This window comes from Meriones unguiculatus, chromosome 16 (genome assembly GCF_030254825.1).
Source record: "Meriones unguiculatus strain TT.TT164.6M chromosome 16, Bangor_MerUng_6.1, whole genome shotgun sequence".
Classification (NCBI taxonomy): Eukaryota; Metazoa; Chordata; class Mammalia; order Rodentia; family Muridae; genus Meriones; species Meriones unguiculatus.
Window position 1 is genome coordinate 32325282 of NC_083363.1, and position 13559 is coordinate 32338840.

Consider the following 13559-nt stretch of genomic DNA (forward strand, 5'->3'; position numbering starts at 1 on the left):
AGAGGCCATCCATACCCACATACAGAAACTGCATTGGTAACAGTACCTTCCAAGAGGGACTGCTACCCGCTTCCTGACCTTACAGGTTGATTTTGCCTGTCTCTACACATTACATGGTTGGAATCTAGGTGCTTGCATGCAATATAGCTGCAGTATTCAGTTACATTGCTACATGCAGATGAAATGCACTCGTTGCCTTTGCTGCAGCATGCATTGCACGAATGCGTCACACTTCATTTAGTTGTTTAGTGGCCTTTTGGAAAGGTTCTAGTTTGGTCTATTATGAAAAGTATTCCTATCTGTTGTTGCTTTTAAACATCTGTGAATCTTAAACTTCTATTAATTTTTATTATATTTATTTACTAGTGTGTGTGTATATGTGTGTGTGCATGTGTATGTGTGTATATGTGCATGTGTGTGTATCTGTACATGTAGACTGCACGTGGAAGTCAGAGGACAACTTGCTGAATCTGTTCTCTCTTTCTACCATGTAGATCCCAGAGATAGAACTTGGGTCTTCAGGCTTAGAGGCAAGTGTTTTTACTCCGTGAACCATCTTGCTAGCCCAAACAAAACTTGAGTAAATCTGTCTACCTCTTGCACTTTGCCTAACATACGTAGATATTCTTTGAAAGTTTCATACATTATGATTTGTTCATAGTTACCTCCCGCCCAGCCTTTCTTTACTGACCTGACTCTGCAGCCTGATCTTTTGAAACCCCATTGAGGCCGGTGTGTGCTATGCATACACTTTTGGGTGTGTGGGTACACTCGGCAGTGTGGAAGGCCTGCCATGGGCCACACTTTGAAAGAAAACACACTCTCCTTGTCCCAGCAGCCATCAGGTCCCACCACTCCTCAGCTGGGTACAGATCCTGCCTGGCTGCCAGTTCCAAGCTGGGCTTTTGTCTTGAGCTTGTGCATATCCCGTGCACGCCATCAAAGCTGCTGTGAGCTCATATGTGAACATGCCATGTCCTCCACCGCCTCCGGCTCTTACAAACTTTCCACTTCCCTGTGACACTCACGAAGCCTTGGGAAGAGGAGGGGGTGTGGCATAGACCTCCCATTGACAGATGAATAGTCTTACTTTCTACGCCTTGGCCAGTTTTGGATCTTTGTGTTAATTCTTTATGCTGGAAAGGAACCACCTTTGACCACAGGTTTTTGGTCCTGATAGTGGTGTCTGGTATGGGCAGACCTTAAGTCCAGTTAGAAAATGTTGGTTGAATACACATGAGTAAGTGGCGTTGGCACCACCACTACTCCAATGGGCATGTTTTGCCAGGCCGCCCATCATTGCTGCTCTCAGCATTCACACTAGGTAGACTGATCGTTACTTTTCTCCCCGGTGGCACAAACAACTCCTTTCAGCACCATGAAAGCTAGTCAGTAGGGACGAAGCTTCCAGGTCAGTACCAGCGTAATTTCTTGGGATTACATATCTCACTTGCAATGCCTTCAGCAGTAGGGTTGCTAGCAGGATATGCCAAAGAAGCAGAGGCAGGAGGATCATGAGTTGGGAGCCAGTTTGGGCTACACCTAGAAAAAAAGAAAAACATAATATTAAGGACTTGGGGCATTGGGGGTAAAATAGAGTTACCAGGCAGCCATAAATTCTGTGCTCTTTCACAGTAGCGTAAGATTAGTTTTGTCTACTTGCTAGACACATTAGAAACAAATGCAGACCGTGAACACAGTCACCCTCCACATAATGACGTTTATTCCACAAAGTACTGCACATACATCCATTGGATTATAATGAAGATAAAAATTCCCACCAGCCAGTGACACTGCAGGTGTCATGGCCTCACAGCACAGCTCCCTTTCACAGTGATGCTGGTGTGAGCAAACCCACTGCCCTGCCACTTATGTAAGAGCGGCACCTGTAGCTACATACTGCATAAGATTTGATAGTAAATGGCTATAGTACTGCTGCCTGCATTTACCACACTTTACATCATTATTTTGGGGTATCTGCCCTTGACTTACAAAAATAATGTGGACCGGCAAAATGGCTCAGTCAATAGAAATGCTTCTAGCATAAACCCTACAACCCAAGTGCAATCCTCAGGAACCACAGTGGAAGAAGAGGCCTGACTCTCTGGAGAGTTGTTCTCTGATTCTACATGTGTACTGCAGTGCATCATACACACAGGCACATACATACACACACAAATGTAGGCATAAGCTTATTGTGCAATTCAAGTGCTGATTTCTGTATCCCCCCCCCCTTGTCTGGTTGCAATCCTTGTTCTGAGAGTCTCCTGTCTCAATGTTGTATAAACACTGCTCCCCTCTTATCCCCTGATATCTGAATAAAGCAGCTTACAGCCAACCACTGACCAGGAAAGAGAATAGGGCTGAACTTCCTGCCAGCCAGGGAAGGAGGAAGAAGTAGGGGATTCAGCCCTGGAAGAGGTCCAGGAGACATCAGGAGAGGGAGTTCAGCAGGAAAAGCCACAAAGTGCAAGTATCTGTGAGATGTACCTTGGGAGGAAACCAAATTATCTTAGAGGGTTAAGAATAGAGTAACAACTGCTCAGTTTTTGTGCTGTGAAGCTTGTTAAAATGATAGAGTCTCAATTATTCTTGTGATAGCATAGCCAAGTTAAGAGAGCTACCAGGTTAAGACCAAAACTGAGAAACAAACACACTTTTATAAAAATAACTTTAGCCACAGGTACATATATACAGAATAATAATAGCTTTTAACAGAAAACCAATCCCAACATTTTCTGTAAACCATGTTCCATGTCATACTGGCAGCAGCCTCCCAGGGGTCCTGTTTCCTGTGTGTCTCCATTATATCCAGAGGCCATGCCCAGAAACTAGCCTACATCATGTGCTTCCAACACTGGCCAGTACTCCCTGTATTGTCTACACAGGGGTGGAGTCTCTTGAGAACCAGTTCTCACAGTATGCTGCTCTTACTAGTGACCCGGAGCTCTATCTGGTAGCATCAGCCATCACACACGTATGTGCTGTTCAGACATGTTAAATCGGCTCTGCGTTGTGGCAGAAATTTTGCTAGGGAAAATTAGGCCATTCCTTGCTTTGGAGGCACCAACTCACAACTGCTCCACCAACAAACCCCAAAGGCCTTTGCATCTGTTCCCAAGATATTCTATCATTTTCCCACCTTTCTCTGAAAAATTGTTTTAAATTTCAGTTCCATTTGCCCAGGCAGCACCACATCTTGCCAGTATTCGCATCTGGATTTCCAAGTTACTTCACGGTCCTGTGGGAGCCGTCTGTGCTCAGGCTGCACGCACCTTGTGTCACCTAACCCTAACCCTAACCCTGTTGAGGTGAGTTGTCAGTCTCCAGTGACATTTGATTTGATTCCCAGAGACTTGATCTGGTGACTGTAGTGGAAGTTTTGGTTTCTTTGTAAACTCAGTTATGTTATGTTATGTGGAATTTCAGTTTGGGCTTTAGATGGTCCCCAGCTGAGAACTGACTCCTGTGGGCGATGGCCTTTGACAGCTGGTGCACAGAAAGGGGTATGGTCTAGGACTCTGAGGGGTATAAATATGAGAGGCCATAAAGAGAAGGCCTGGCATGCAGTGTTGGTGTGTGGCATGTGCCAGTTAGGAGAGACCAGAGACAGCAGCTTGGACAGACGGAGAGAAACATTTCAACGCAGCAGCTCAGAGGAGACTGCCTGATACGCTTGCTATTGAGGGAAACTGGTATAGCCCCAGGGGAACCCAGCAACCCTGAACATCAGGAGAAGAAAAGGAGTCTGTGTTCCCTCTCCCCACTAACCTCCTCTCTCCCATTTAGGGTTGGGAGGTTGGGAGGGAGAGGCTTTAAGGAATCGCAAATAAGGTAGAGTTTAAAATTGAGTGCTACAGGGAAAAGATCTTCACCAAACCTAGATCTGACAGAGGGCTAATATCCAGAAAATATAAATAACTCAAGAAGTTAAAAAGCAACAAATCAAGTAATCCAATTAAAAAATGGGGTACAGGGCTAAACAGAGAATTCTCAATAGAGAACATCGAATGGCAGAGAAACACTTAAAGAAATGCTAAGCGTCCTTAGTTATCAGGGAAATGCAAATCAAAAAGACCCTGAGATTTCGCCTTATACCCATCAGAATGGCTAAAATCAAAACCTCAAGTGACAACACATGCTGGAGAGGGTGTGGAGAAAGGGGAACCCTCCTCCATTGCTGGTGGGAATGTTAACTTGTACAACCACTTTGGAAATCAATCTGGCACTTTCTCAGAAAATTAGTGCTACCTCAAGATCCAGCTATATCATTCCTAGGCATATATCCAAAAGATGTTCAAGTACACAACAAGGATATTTGTTCAGCTATGTTCATAGCAGCTTTATTTATAATAGGCAGAAGCTGAAAACAATTCAGATGTCCCTCAACGGAGGAATGGATACAGAAATTATGGTACATTTACACAATGGAATACTACTCAGCAATTAAAAACAAGGAAATCATGAAATTTGCAGGCAAATGGTGAAAACTAAAAAAAAAATCATCCTGAGTGAGGTATCCAAGAAGCAGAAAGACACACATGGTATCTACTCACTTATAAGTGAATATTAGACATATAATATAGGATAAACATACTAAAATCTGTACACCTAAGGAAGCTAAGCAAGAAGGAGGACCCTGGGTAAGATACTCCATCTTCACTCAGAAAGGCAAGCGAGATGGACTTCAGAAGAGGGAAAAAACAGGGAACAGGACAGGAGCCTATAAGAGAGGGCCTCTGAAAGACTCTACCCAGCAGGGTATCAAAGCAGATGCTGAAGCTCATAACCAAACTTTTTGCAGAGTGCAGGGAATCATAGGAAAGAAGGGGGAGATAGAAAGACCTGGAAGGGACAGGAGCTCCACAAGAAGAGCAATAGAACCAAGAAATCTGGGTACAGGGGTCTTTTGTGAGACTGATACTCCAACCAAGGACCATGCATGGAGATAACCTAGAACCCCTGCACAGATGTAACTGGTGGCAGCTCAGTGTCCAAGTGGGTGACCTAGTAAGGGGAACAGGGACAGTCTCTGACATAAACTCAGTGGCTGGCTCTTTGATCACTTCCCTCTGAGGGGGGAGCAGCCTTATCAGGCCACAGAATACAACACAGCCAGTCCTGATGAGACCTGATAGACTAGGATCAGAGGGAAGGGGAGGAGGACTTCCCATATCAGTGGACTTAGGGAGAACCATGGGAGGAGATTAGGGAGGATGGGTGGGATTGGGAGGAGACAAGGAAGGGGGCTACAGCTGGGATACAAAGTGACTAAACTGTACTTAATAAAAATAAATAAATAAAATTTAAAAAGTGAGGACTATAAGTGACCTTTTGTGGGAGGTCTGTCAAACTCAAGAGAGGCCACATATCGGCTTTAGGATGTGCACCACCAGACTGTTAAAGGATACCAGAAGTGCAGTGTGTCACTGGGAGGTTTTTAGTACTTTCTGGGGTCCATCCATGATGCTACATTACAGAGGAAAGTTATTTTATAAAGATAAAACTTAATAACCTGGGTTTTTTGTTGTTGTTGTTGTTTGTTTTTTGTTTTTGTTTTGCTTATTTTCAAAAGCATATTGAAATCCAAAAGGAAAGCTGGCCATTTGGAAAGAACCACAAGTGTCATGCAATGGACATTTGTATCTCTGAGGATGACAAGTTTTGCCGGCCAGGCAGTTTGTATGCACTTGACTGGTTTGCAAGAGAAGCACTGGGTGACACTGTGACACTGGTCCCTGTGACCGTCAGGGAAATCTCATTTTCCTGTCCTGAAATTTCCTGAGTAAAACACAAGGTAACTAATTAAAAAAAAAAAAAAAAAAAAAAAAGCATAGTGGTCCTCAGTATTTTTTGCCTTGGCTTGGTGTGAGTCGGCCATTTTGGTGAAGGAATTACCATTGCTTAAAGGAGTCCCCCCTCAGAGGTGTGTGCTTAGGGCATCTTGTAGACACGGAACTTGGGGGGGGGCTGCAATTTATGAATGACTTTCTTCTCTCCCTCTCCCTGTGTCAAAGTCTTTCTTGGCCCTGCTTGAGAATCACTCCTCGCTCACGAGAGCATCACCAATGAATGAGGCAGGAAGGCGGCTGAGTTTAGTGTCCTTCCATGCAGACTTTGCCATCACAGCCAGCTACCTGCCCCACGCAGGCCTGGGAGACAGGATCCTTGCTCTCTACATCACTGAGTAACAGGTTTCCGCTTAAAAACACAGAGTGTAGAGTTGATGTTGCTTTTTTTTTTTTTTTTGTGAGTTGTAGCACTCATATTCAGAAGTACTTAGCTTAGTCTTCTCTTTATGAACCCAGACAGGTACTTTTGATTACTTCTGCAAACATGATCAGAAATTGCACTGTCTGTGCTTTCTGAGGATTGTTTGGGGGATGAAGGGTGTTGTGTTTTTCAATTCAGCTTTAAATTGTTTTTTTTTTTTGAGAAGTATGTAAAATTAGTTCAGCAATGGAAGTTTACAGACATATGGGAAAATACACTTTCCCATAGATGATGCATCTGAAAGTTTTTTGAACACATAAAAATTCGGATTGTGAAAATGTGAAGGCTTTAGGACTGCTTTAGCCAATGTGAAATCCCACTAGCTGTAAAGAAAGAAATGCTTTATTTCACAAGCTTGTGCTGTGCTTTTGGTGATGTGTGGAGCTGATGTTGGCAACACTATTTCAAGGTCCAAGGAGTAAAATTTAGATTTTATGGATCAGGGTGTCTCATCTTCAAAACTAAACTGTGTCCTTGGGATGGGAGACCGCCATGACAGTATGTCAGCAAATCAAGGTTGTCGTGATGATAAAATTCCACTCAGCAAAGCACCCGGTTTGGGCCTGAAGAAAGCACCTATCCAGTCCATCTTGAGTTGGAATTGTAGGCATCTCAGGCATTACTGGCCGACGCATTGGTTCTTTGTACCCATGTTTAAAGGATATTAGTGTAGATTCTAATAGTATAATTGAAAAGTTGAGCATTTCAACGCCTAGGAGAAAACTGCAGAGGTGAAGTTTGAATTTGGTCACTATGTTTGTAGGAAGAAATTTCCAATTTCTGTTGTTCTAAACTGGGAAGAGATGGGAAGGACTGGAGACTACTCTAGTCCCAAAGGACACCCCCAAACTCAGAGCAGGGGCTTCCTGAAGTGAAAAGGCTGCTATGCTGGGCTGTAACAGAACTGGATACGCCATTTCAATTACTTCATCATAGTCTTAGCTTATCTATCTATCTACCATCTATCTGTCTATCTGCCTGCCTATCTATCATCTATGTATCTATCATCTATCTATCTGTCTGTCTGTCTGTCTGTCTATCACCCCTATCTATCTATCTATCTATCTATCTATCTATCTATCTATCTATCTATCTATCTATCATCTATATCTATCCATCAACCATCTATCTGTCTGCCTATCTATCTATCTATCTATCTATCTATCTATCTATCTATCTATCTATCTATCATCTATATCTATCCATCAACCATCTATCTATCTGTCTGCCTATCTATCTATCTATCTATCTATCTATCTATCTATCTAGACAAGGTCTCACTATGTAGTTCTGGATGCCCTGGAACTCTCATTCTGTAGACCAGGCTGGCTTCAAACTTACAGAGACTCACCTGCTTTGTGAGTGCTGGGATTAACATGTGGCAACCACCAGGCCTGACTCTGATGGCTCTGATGGCCTTACCTTCTTACCTTAGTCTAGGAACAAGCACAGCAGGAAAGATGGCATGCTGTGAAGGCAATAGGACTAGAGTTTGGATCTCCAGCACCTCCACAGAGGCTGGGCATGCAGCTGGGGGAAGGCAAGAGGCTGCTTGATTCCAGGAGCTTGATGGCCAAGCAACGGAGCCAAAGCAGCAAGCTCCAGGTTGAGTGAGCCTGCCTCAAAAACTAAGATGGACAGAAGTAGAGGAAATTGCCAGATTACTCCTCTGGTTTCTACATATGTGCACACAGAGTACACACACACACACACACACACACACACACAGAGAGAGAGAGAGAGAGAGAGAGAGAGAGAGAGAGAGAGAGAGAAAGAGAGAGAATTAAAAACAAAACCCTTACCATGTATCATTTGCTCTTCAGTCCTCGAGTTCAAGTCCTAATGAAAGGCTGCCATCTGCTTTACCTAAAAGGAAACGGTGCCTAGGAGACATTCTGGACTTGAAGCTTCTCCCCTAGGCACAGGGAAGCTCTAGCTCAGAATTCCCACCCCAGAGACTCTTGCCAGCCACTTCCCAATCTGACAGAGTGGAATAGCCACTTACACAAAGATGCCCTTTCAGTGTTGGCATTGTGTTCCCTCTGGAAAAGTTATAGGGTGGATATCTCCTAGGAGTGTATGTGTGACCGCCCAAGGCATGCTGGTGTGAGATACTGGACTCTGAATTCAACAGCATCTGATTGTGTTCACGTTCACATTTTTTTTCTTTTGAGATCAAAGAACGAGCAACTCAGGCAATTGCAGGCATGTCAAGAAGAGCAGGAGTAGTGAAGGCAGTAAGAATCATTCAGGCAAGAACAATATTGTTCTGGAGAGTCACTCTGTCCTTGGCCCATGGTGGAGACTGGCCCACTGAGCAAGCTACACTCTCCATCACCTGTATGGGAGCATTTCACAATGACAGAAGTCTAAGAATTCATTCTTTTATAATCGTTTATCATTTGGCAGATACTGGACCAGGTATTAGGCATTGGAAACATAGGCAAACACTTGTTTTAATGCTTTTTGTGGTCCTTTGGTCCAGAAAAAAATGGTTTTGTGCACTTAATTGTTGTTGATAAAACTGTGTTTCATATATACTAGTTTACTTTCAGAAGCTTATGCCTTCTGCTATAATGTCTTGTAAGTACTGTTGCCATTTTGTTTAGAAAGCACTGAATTGTGCAGTGGTTGGTCCTTGATTTCTCCAGCTACCCTGGCAGGTAAGTGAAGGATTCTTGTCCTGTTCCTCAGGTGAGAGAGTGCATACCCAGAGGTTTGTTGGAATGGTCCTGCTGCTGAGAGTGGTATTCATGCTTCTTGTTCCCAGACTAGTTTTTAGTAGCACCCAGTTTATGCTCAAGACTGTCCCTCACTAAACAATGACTTGGGCTCTTGGCCTAAGTTTAAAGGACTTACTGAGGTACGTGGAAGACTCTGCCTTCAAACACAGATCTTTTGAGTATGTTCCAGTTCTTTGGTGCTTCCCGTGATGTCTGGTGCTAGATATGAACATAAGATGGTCACCTTAGTCAGGGTTCTATTGCTGTGAAGAGTCACCATGACCAGTTTAGTCCATTATTGTCATGGCAGGAAGCATGATGGCACACAGGCAGACATGGTAGAGAAGTAGCTGAGAGTTCTACAGGCAGCAGGAAGAGTGAGTGATACTGGACCTGGCTTGAGCTTCTGAAACCTCAACTTTCATCCCAGTGATACACTTTTTCCAACAAGGTCACACCTACTCCCACCAGGCCACACCTCCAGTAGTGTCGTTCCCTATGAGTCAATGGGGGACATTTTCATTCAAGTCATCACCTGCTTTTCAGAGAAAAGTTTCAGGAAATGCAGTGTAATGGCCTAGCACCTGGCCTATGGCTCCTAGGATGTTCAACTCAGAATCACATCTGACGAAGAAAAGGAGGCTTCTGGAAGGGAAGGCACAGTCTTGCAGCTCTGGAGCCATAGTAACCAATATGATGTTGACATACCATAGGCACTCACTACTTGCTTCACTGAATAGATTACCCAAGCACTGATCCCAGCATTGTAGCTAAGTGTCTACACAATCTGGAGTAAAGCACTTTATGAAGTAGGCAGGGTGCTGCTAATACCCAACATGGGGAGTGAGTGGCCTGGTATATCTGGTCAATATCAGGAACTTCCTGTAAACCATTGAGTTGTTCAATTTCTGAATTTAGGTAGCTTCCCAGCAGGAATTTCTTATCCTCTTAGAACATCCTGTTGTTTCACCTCCCTTTAACATCATGTGTCTCAAGGGTCCCTCCAAATTAGAAGGTTTTACTCTAAGAGGAAACATCTACACAATAATGGAGAACTTTGCTGTGAGCTTGCTAGCGGCTCTCCACCTAGGGAACTGCTTAGGTAAAGGTGAGCCTAGGGAGGCTGAAGGAAAGTGTGTTTATCTTCTACTCTCACACAACGCTCCAAACCCAGAGAGGAATTAAAATGCAGAGCAGAGTGAAAGAAGTCAGGAAACGCATACTTTTTTATATCCGAGGGTACACAGGCACTGGCCACCCTTCAGTGAATGGTTTCCAAGCTGCTCAGTTTGCAAGTTTCCGGAAAGCAGATGCATCCTCTAGAGGATGCATCCTTTAGAGTAATGATTCTCAAAACTCTTGCTTTAGGTTTGGAAAAATACAATAACTCAGAAAAAGCTAAGAAGCACATGGGAACAAACAAACAAACAAACAAACCATTTTCTCTTTTTTACTAATCAGGTGGTAAGCTGTCATGAATTCTTTTTTTAGCCAATTTTTAGTGTGTCTGTGAATGTTTGCTGTTAGCATGCCGTGGATTTCTTATGTGCTTAGAGGTGACAATGGCCTTGCTTGGCCTAGTACTATGGAGAGTTTAGAGGTCAGACAGGGTTGCTGAGGGGGTCTGACACCCAGAGGTTTTCTGGGTGCTTACCCAATGCCTTGCATGTAACAGGTTCTCCTCGGATGGATGCTGGCCACAACATCCCTATAAGGAATGTGTGCAGAATAAGACAGCCCTGGACCAAGAGAAGCCATCTGAATCTATTCACCTGGGGATGGGCAGAAGTAAAGCACGGTGTACTTTGCCGTGGTTGGCAAATTTTCCAAAGCCACATCTTCGTAGAGTTCAGAAGTCCCCAGGAAGAGGCTTCGGAAGCATTTGTCCCTCAGGACACATACGCACTGAGTCCTTTGGCTTCAGGTTGTGGTGGTGGCTCAGGTATGTGGAACTGTCCACAGGTCTGTCGGTGGACAGCCTCTGCTTGCTAATTGCTAGCAAAGAGCTTTATTTGGAGACTTTCTAAGAGTGTATATTTAGATGGTGCTGTTAGATGAAAGGGATTGTATTTTCTTCTGGAAAGGACCGTCTGTGTTCTCCACCCGCCATTTCGTCATGGACAGTCTGATTCCTTTCTGGGTTGGAGCCCACACCTGTTTTGAGCCCATGGGCCCCTCTGTGATGCCCTAAATAGTCCAGTATCAAATACAGCAGCCAGTGCTAGTCCATGAAACCACAGGTTGGCAATCATGTCTGCAAGCAGCTTATAGTCACATCTCTCCCCGTTATTCATACCCCAGCCAGATACTCATGCATTTCTAAGTATCAGTCTTCTTTATTCTAATAGAGTAAGTAGAACAGCTCACAGAAGGACGGCCAGCTCTGTCGTCACAGGGCTGACTATCTTCTTGACCAAATCCCTATTCCTCATCCTTCTCTGGGCTTAAATATTCTGCCTAATTTATTAACAGGATTATCCAATCAGGCCCATTACTCTCTCTCTCTCTCTCTCTCTCTCTCTCTCTCTCTGTCTCTCTCTTTCTCTCATACACATACACCCCCCCAACACTCACACACTCACACATACACCTCCTACCCGCCATCACACGCAAATCCTAAGTGTGTTCCGTTTGACTTTGAGGACTAATCAGTATGCTGCCAGGCTAACAACCCAGCTGTCCCACTGTTTCTCAGAATGGCCTCACTGTAAACAAAGCTACTTTGTATTTCCCTAGAAAAGGTGTGTTTGGGTGTATGCGTCCTCTATTTTAATATCGTCTTCATCTCTATGAATTTCCGGCATGTCAATCTTGGTGGCATCTCTAGAAGTTACTTGACTAATTTTGGCAGTCCATCTGGAAATGTGGTTTTGTTAGGACGTGTGATAACAGCAACAGTAGCAGCCTTGTGTTAATAGTTTGCCTTTGAATTTAGAACTAGAAAACAAGATGCTGATTGCAATAATTTGTGTTTGTGAAGCAATTTAGTACAATCCCTGCACATGTTCGGTGATACAGATTAACTGCATTTAGCAGTTTAAAGGGTGGGCAACACACTTACTCTCCAAAAAGATGGTTGAGCAATTATTACTTTGAAAAATAGAGACTTCGATTGTAACGGTGCCTTTCCATACGTCCCTTCCACGGGGATTCAGCCCAGCACAGTATTGTCTCTGTGCCTTCAACTCTTGAGCCCCTTCCGGATGTGGACCTCCGTCTCCCACGTCCAAAAGGCCTGGGTGTTGGTTATAACGCTGCCACGGTGGTGGCCTTCAAGTGGCTTAGTAGTGACCTGGTGAGCACAATGCCAGAACTGGGATCTCACAATAAAAGCCTTCAGAGCCGGAGTGATGTCCTCCAGCCGAATGCATGGCTGAGGGCTGGCTTGCTGTGCTCTGGACAGACGTAGGCGTCAGGGGTCAATGTGACCATTTCTCTGGTTAGCAGTGTGGGTCTGCACTTATTCCTGACCCTGGGGTCTTCCCCTTGAATGGCTGCGCTCTTACTCTAGGCTCTGGTCTGTGGTTCAGGTTGACCTCTAACCTCATGGGTGGCAGAGTGGCTGTTTGGTTAGGTTGGTATGTTCCTTACCATTCTTTGTTAGGATGGCTTTGTGTTTTAGGTCTCCAGCTTGGCAATTACCCCCTGGCACTTTGCGCAGGAAAGAGAGGCTAAGTGTTACTGCTGGCAGAAAGTGTCAGAGCTGGGAGTGAAGAAGAGCTGCTGGAGTAAAAGCAAGGATTGCCTCTGGGCTCAGCCCAGGCCCCACATCTAGGAAGACTTGGCTGCTACCCCCTCTGACACCAGCCCAACTCTGGGATCCAGCTCTAAGTAAATTAACAAATTACAATGTGCAACAAGCTCTAACCACCAACCCCTCCCAGAAGACTCCTGTGGGGACACTGGATGGTGTGACTAGGGAAACCTGTCTAGAGCTAGAAGGAGGTCGAGATGAGTCCAAATCACAAAAACCTCAATCTTGGGATCAGCAGGACTAAGGATGGCTCCCTCCCTGTTCCGAGTGTGCCTGCGTGTCCCAGTACCCAGTCTTGTGGCCCCACCTTCACGATTCTCGAGGGAGTCAGATAGCCTAGCACCTGGAATTCCTCTCCATGCCAATGAAGCATCCCGCACCACCTCAGCCCCAGCCAATGCTGTTCACTCACCTGAAAGCCCCTACCCGCGACCCCAAGGTTGGCATAGCCTTATTTCCCCCAGGAAAGACAGCTGCATCACTGAAGAGCGAGTGTGGTCACGAAAAGGGCGACCCACCATCACGCTGAGATCCCTTCCTCCAGGGCCTGTGCACTTCACGCCTGGAGGCTCCGAAGGGAAGAAGCAGGAGCCAGGCTCCAGAGCGACTAGCTCCTTGGTGAGGTCTGCTTTTGACCTTTTCAGAAATCCTCCTTCCCCACTGGGGGTCAGAAGGGCGTGCTATCAACTTGTCCTTGTGGCCGCCTATTCTGGGGCGGTACGATGCTGCTCTCCTGTGGTGGTTCCACAGCTGAGGCCTGGAGGCTTGTGAAGCTGATGGTTGGAAGGGCAGCAGCCAGCGTTAGAGGG